We start from the raw sequence: 7,176 nt of genomic DNA on the forward strand, positions 1-7,176 counted from the left end.
GAATTGTACAGGGGAGAAGGGGAATTACCATTTCCATTAGTAAACTTTATTTGATTCATTCCAATACTAGACATGCTAGCTGGGTTATAAGTAAAAATTGTGAGAGTAATTAGTGTTGTGATGCGCAAAATTTATGCTCTTATTGCAAAAAGTGTTAAAGTACTGACTTGGTTTTGTGGATGGGAATTATTAGTGCCTGTTGAATGAGAGATACCTGAAGAACAGTAAGAGACCATGTTATGAACAAAAATTCAGTTGATTTTTTCTGTGAGAAAAAAAGTTACCACACTGCTGGGCTGCTGCCTGTGTTATGGTAACAGTTAGAACATCGGCTGGACTAGATGATCTTATAGGTCTCTTCCAGTCTTGAAAATTCTGTGATTCTGTGATTCTGTAATTACGGGTTGTTGTTGTTAATGGTTGTTTTTGTATTAGTAAAAGCCCTGGCTAGGGCGAGGTAATGGCCCTTCTCCTAGACAGTAATGGGTGGGGACCTTCCCGAACAGTGAGGAGAAGAGACCTGGGGGGGTGGGGGGTGGTTTATGCAAAGTGACTCCGGGACCAGCATGCTGTGGGGGACTACGGCTCCAAACACATAGAGAAAACCCCAAAAACAATGAGCCAACTAAGAGTTGAGAGACTGGAGTGATGTCTGGCCATGAGGAGCCGAGTGCTGAGCCTGCAGAGATGCTGAACACCTTCGGAGCCCCTCTCGCCCTGACCACGGGAGTCATCCCGAAACCGGGAGCAGGCAGGAAGGAACAGAGAAAACTAACATGGGATGGGATCACCACGTCCTAAAGGCTCCCACGAGGACTGGATTCCCCGGCTCTGCCCCACGGGGACAGAGCTGTGCTTATCCTCCTCCTCCTCCGAGTTGCCCTGGGAGAGATGACGGGAGACTGCAGCCCCACGGAGCTGCCCAATCCTGAGCTGATCATTTTAATAAAGGCATTAAAAAGGAGAAGAAGTCTCCTGGCCCTGTTTATTTCAGACCACAGTTAAAGAGTGTCAAAAACAATTTGCCTAGAAATTAGTTAAGATAAAGTGACAAGGAAAGAGAGGGCAAGACCAGATTGGCCTCTGTATTTCGCCACCGAGAAGATCAAATACACCTGCTGTGGGTTGCAACCTCACAGGCATGAGAGGTGGGAGTATAAGCCATACTGGACCTCTGTTATTCCTGTTTCTGGCACTCATTTGTTGTCTTTTCCCTTTAGGGATACGAGCAAGATTTTGTCAAAAATGCTACAGAAAGCATCACATGGAAAGAAACCAAAGTTCGTCTTTTATTACACACACCTATGTCAACAGCAACTGTTATAACCCATCCAAATTACAAACCTGTAGGCAAAATGGAGTAAATTATTGGATTACAATAAATTTAAGAGAAAGTGGTAATAGATTTAGAACTGAATGTCCAAAAGGAGAGAGATGGATTTGTTTTACATTTAATCTTGAAGATACGGTTCAAGATTTGGAAAAAACACAAATAATAAACAAAAAGGTAAAACCAGCACAGCAATCTAACTCTGTATTGACTCCAAATTATCTGTTGAGTCGTATTACAAGACTCGGAGCAGTTACAGAAATGGTAGCAAATAAGGCTGCCCAGGCATTAGAGTTAATATTAAGTCAGCTAAGCCAAACAAAAATTGTAGGGTATCAAAATAGGTTGGCTTTGGACTATTTATTGGCCAAAGAAGGGGGTGTTTGTGGAAAGTTCAATATATCAGATCGTTGAAAATTGATGACCACAGAAAAGTCATTCTAGAAAAAGCAAAAGAAATCAAAGAAGAAAAATATATATGCATATAATAACCCAGGTACCAGTCCAAAAATTAGAAAACAATGTTAAAATCTAGCTGGTGGGGTAATGTGTTAGAAGAAATAAGATCTTTCATTTTGTGTTACAACTGTTTTTGTATTTCTTCCTTGTGTAATCCCCTGTTTTATTTTGCCAGCATAGTCCAGAAGATACAAATAGATAAGAAATATTGCTCAAGCCAAATGATTTACAAAGAATAAGAGTGGGAATTGTGAAAAATGCATGTATTTTATGATTGGCTTTTTGCAAATATTAAAATGAATGTTATATGTGTTGTGTTAGAAAGCAATGCTGAATGAATTTTCTTAAGTACTGAGTTAAATATAGTTTTAGGTTATAAAAATTGTTAAAATAGAAATTATGCTATGTAAGATGCTTTGTTTAAAAGAAAGGACTTGCAGTGAGATAGCAGCTCCAGGACACCTAGATCTTTCAGAGAAAAAGAATTTATTGCTCTCTTATCAGAAGAAATGAACTTCTTCCCGCCTCGAAGGCGCTGTTAGGATTAGAAGGAAGAAGCTGACACTGACCAGACAGAATCCTGTGTTTGAATGGAATTTATGCATCATATATGAGGTGTATGAATATGCAACGGGCTATTGTTTTTAAGGGTTAATCCTTTGTTAACGGGGGTCCTTTTTCGGGCTCTTGCTGCCCAGAAAAAGGTACCTGGATGTCCGTAACTCTTTGCTTTTATTATCTCATATTGTCCTAATTCAATTTGTCCAAATTGTTATTACTCTAATTGTGTCACTATTCTTTTTAACCATTTAATTACTATTAAACTTTTAAAAATTTTAAAAACAAGTGATTGGTGTTTTTCACACATGGGCACAACCAGCTACTGCTGAGGCAACCCCAGCTCCCACTGAAGGCTTCCCACCCAAACTGCTGCCTTCAGCTCTGACACACCATCCAGGAATCCAAGAGCAAAGCTGAAATCTGATTAGAGAATCTTGCAAAATCACATCCCAGAACATTTTGTTATAAAATCACAAATGTTGACAGAAGCTGAGAATGCCAACAACATTAGAAAACAAGCTTCCAGCACTGGGACTAGAAGAGCTCAGGCAATCCATTTGATTGGAATGAGCCCTCTCTTTCTGATATGTGAGCAATGCCATGGAATTTCCCAAACCAGGGAAATAGGGAGCCCAGGCAGCAGCAGCTTCACACACAGCAATGACACAGAACAGGGCAGGGCAAGAGGCTGACAGAATTATAACTTCTACTTGCAATGAAGAACTTTTGTTTTGAGTTCTACTATAGCCACTATTTATAGAGTTAAAAATACTAAAAAATATTAGTAGTAATAAAAATAATAGCTTAATGTTAATAGCAATAACAGTCACAATAGCAATAAGAATAATTAATTATGGTAATAAAAACCCTGCCATGCTATACTTGGTTTGCATGGCCAGGTTTTGGTAAGGGGAGCTCTAGGAGCGCCTTCTGTGAGAGGCTGCTGGAAGCAGCTGCTCCTCTGTGTCCCACAGTCAATTCCAGCCAGCTCCAGGATGGAGCAGCCACTGGCCAAAGCTGGGCCAGCTGGAAATGGTGGTGACATCTTTGGGGTGAGAGATTTCAGGAAATGGGTGATGGTGTAGGTGTGAGTGTGAGCAGGGAAGAGCAGGGTGAGAACACTGAGAGGAACAACTCTGCACAGCCCAGGGCAGGATGGGCAGCAGGAGGGGCAGGAGCTGCTCCAGGGGCTGGAGCTGATTGCCCTGAGATTCCCTGGGCAGCCCCTGGGGAGGCAGCTGGGCCCCTGCAGCCCATGGAGGGCACGGAGAGCAGAGATGCACCTGCAGCACCTGGAGGAGCCCGTGCTGGAGCAGGGGGGGCCTGAGCAGGGGCTGTGACCCCATGAGAAACCTGTGCTGGAGCAGGGACCAGGCAGGGGCCTGCAAACCCATGGAGAGAGGAGCCCATGCTGGAGCAGGGTCCTTCCATGTGAGCCCATGGGAAAGTGAGCCACGCTGCAGCAGTTTGTGAAGAGCTGCTGTCCCTGAGATGAGCTCACCCTGGAGAAGTTCATGGAGAAGTGTCTCCAGCAGGGACCTCATGGTGCAGCAGGGGAACAACTCCTCTCCTTGAGCAGCAGGAGAAACAACGGGTGATGAACTGAGCAGAGCCCCCAGTGCCTGTCCGCCTGCACCACTGGGGGAGGAGGCAGAGCTGGGAAGGAGGGAGGGATGGGCAGAAGGTGTTTGTGAAGCTTTATTTTACTTCTCACTATCCTGCCCTGATCTGGATAGAAACAAATTCAACTAATGTCTCTAATTTTGAACCTGTTTTGCCCATGATGGCATTTGCTGGGTGATTTGTCCCAGTCCTTATGTCAAGCCATGAAGCCTTCATTCTATTTTCCTTCCCTTTCCCTTCCTCCCCTTTCCTCTCCCCTCCCCTCCCCTCCCCTCCCCTCCCCTCCCCTCCCCTCCCCTCCCCAGCCCTGCTGCTCCAGGGGATGTCACAGCCCCTAAGAGTATCCCCAGTGTGGGAAGAGCTTCTCCCAGAGGTCAGCCCTGACCCAGCACCAACACAGCCAGCACTGAGGGAAGCCCTGGGAGTGCCCCCAGTGTGGGCAGAGCTCCGTGCGCTGCTCCAGCTCCATCCCCACGGGACGATCCGCGCTGGATGACCCCCAGTGACCCCAGTGGGCAGAGCCCCGGTGATCCATGGTGCCGGTAATCCCTGTTGGGAAGACACCTGGCTGGGGCTCCACATCCTCCTGGCTCTCCGTGGCCTGGATTTTCTTTTCAGATCCCTTCATCCTTTCCAAACACCCAAAACCTGGGTAAAAACAAAGGCATTGAACTAAGAGAAGGATAGGGACATGGGGGGCTGTTCCAGGGGATGTGGGGGATGCTGGGTCCGAGGGAGCTGAGGGTTCCTGGGAAGGACTTGGGGGTTGCTCAGGGCTTTGAGCACTCCAGGCTGAGCAGCTCCGGCTGCGCTGGGAGACCCTGGCAGAGGTTCTGGGGCAGCTGATCAAGGAGCCCCTGCCCTGGAACTGCCCCCGTGTGTCCCTGTCCCACTTCCTGGTGTCCCCTGGAGCGGCTGTCCCATTCCCGCTGTCACTCCCATTCACCCAGCCCGTTCCCATGTCCCCCCTATCTCGTTCACATCCTGGTCTCATCCCAGTCTGGACCCCATTCCTCTCCCTGTACTGTATTTCCAGTCCATTCCAGGTCCCCGGCCATGTCCCCATTCCCAGTCCCGTTCCCGGTCCCCATTCCCATTCCCTCTCCCTATTCCCGGTCACTGTCCCCATTCCCATTCCCGGTCCCCATTCCCATTCCCATTCCCTGTCCCCATTCCCATTCCCAGTTCCCATTCCCCATTCCCATTCCCTGTCCCCATTCCCATTCCCAGTTCCCATTCCCCATTCCCATTCCCATTCCCGGTCCCCATTCCCATTCCCATTCCCATTCCCATTCCCAGTCCCCATTCCCATTCCCCATTCCCCATTCCCTGTCCCCATTCCCATTCCCTGTCCCCATTCCCGTTCCCAGTCCCCATTCCCATTCCCTGTCCCCATTCCCATTCCCGGTCCCCATTCCCATTCCCATTCCCTGTCCCCATTCCCCATTCCCGGTCCCCATTCCCATTCCCATTCCCTGTCCCCATTCCCCATTCCCGGTCCCCATTCCCAGTCCCCATTCCCCAATCCCTGTCCCCATTCCTGATGTCATTTGTGATAGTGGTACCAATTGTGTGATGCGTTGTCCTTTTGTAATTTTAATCGGAGGATAAAGGGTGTAAACCATGATTTGTATTTCTCCGGTATAGTCCACATCAATAACACCAGGCAAAACAAATAATCCCAACATGGTTGTGGAGGAACGTCCTAGTAATAATGCTCCACATGTTTGTTCATTTAATATAAGAGGACCCTTTACTCCAGTTGGTATCCTCTCAAGCCGATTTGTCATTAGTGTGACATCTACTGCTGCTGATAAGTCCAAGCCGAGGCTCCCTGCTGTTGTGGGTTGCAGACAGGAGGTAGCAGCGATGTTACAGCAGCAGCTGGTGTCTCTGATGTCACGGCAGCAACTTGTGTCTGTCCCTCATTGCCGCATCGGTAACACTTGATAAATGGTTTCGAACCTCCTTGCGTGAATGCCAGTGAGCCGCTTCGGAGAGGAGCAAGAGCAGCTAACACCTGACTCTGAGTAGACTCTGCTTGCGTTTGTAACCCTAATCCTAATTCCTTTAAGGCTTCTGCTATAAATGCCTGTGAAGCTGTTGGCATTAATGCCATTCACTCTAATGCCTCATCAATAGTCCAATTTGCCCCTAAAGTAACTAACACTCTTTGTGTTGCTGGATTGCTATTTTGCAAAGCACACTACTTCAATAGCGCCCTGCAAGGCCAGCCCGATCTATAGCAGTAGCTGCTCTGTCGATAAAATTTCCAAACGATTCTTCTCTACCTTGTTTAATGCCCATATAAGCCGGTAACCCTCCTGGCTCTTTAACCATATCTATTGCAGCACGCACTAACCGCATAGACTCTCTGTTTATCTTCTCCCGATATCATCTGTGCCTCTGTACGTAAAAATGTCCCTAAACCCATCAGCTCCTCTACTGTCACTCCATGTAATGGGTCTCCCTGGGCTCGTTGTACAGCAACCGACTCATTTACCAAAGCCTGCCAATGTGCATTAAACAATAACTGCTGATGCTGAGTGAATATCAATCGAACTATTACTCTTAAATCATTAGGGCATAAAACCTGAGTATTATAAAGATAATCTAGCATTTGCCTAACAGGTTCACTTTTTACTCCAAACTGACTAACCGTAGAACGTAGCTGAGTTAACAGCTTCCAATCTAAGGGAGTATATTCCGCTATATTATGCGTAAGGTTCCCCTGTGCATCATACTGTGGTGTGTATGTGACTGGACATGCAAGACTAGAAGCTACTTCCACCGCCTCACCATCCCCCATTTGCATTACTTCTTTTGCCAAAGCAGCCCAAGCTTCCCTCCTCTGTTTAGCCATCTCCCCCCATAGGTCACTGTGTGGCCCTGGGATGGGATCTGACTCTTTAAGGGTGCTATGCTGATGGCACTTCGGTACAGACACCGAGTTTTCGCACGGGGAAGGCACTGGAGCAGAGGCTGGCTCGCGCAGGGGAAGCGGCCCCTCTGCTGAAGCTGTAACCGGAGCCGACTCGCTCGGGGGAAGCGGCGGAGGCAAAGCTGGCAGCGGAGGCGAAGCTGGCTTGCTCCCACCCCCACCATCCGACCCGCCTGAAGTTGGTGGCGGAGGCAAAGCTGGCTTGCTCTTACCTCCACCATCCAACTCGCCCTCCCCCTCTGACAGAAAGGGTGCAGACGGT

This window comes from Ammospiza caudacuta, unplaced genomic scaffold (assembly GCF_027887145.1).
Source record: "Ammospiza caudacuta isolate bAmmCau1 unplaced genomic scaffold, bAmmCau1.pri scaffold_39, whole genome shotgun sequence".
Classification (NCBI taxonomy): domain Eukaryota; kingdom Metazoa; phylum Chordata; class Aves; order Passeriformes; family Passerellidae; genus Ammospiza; species Ammospiza caudacuta.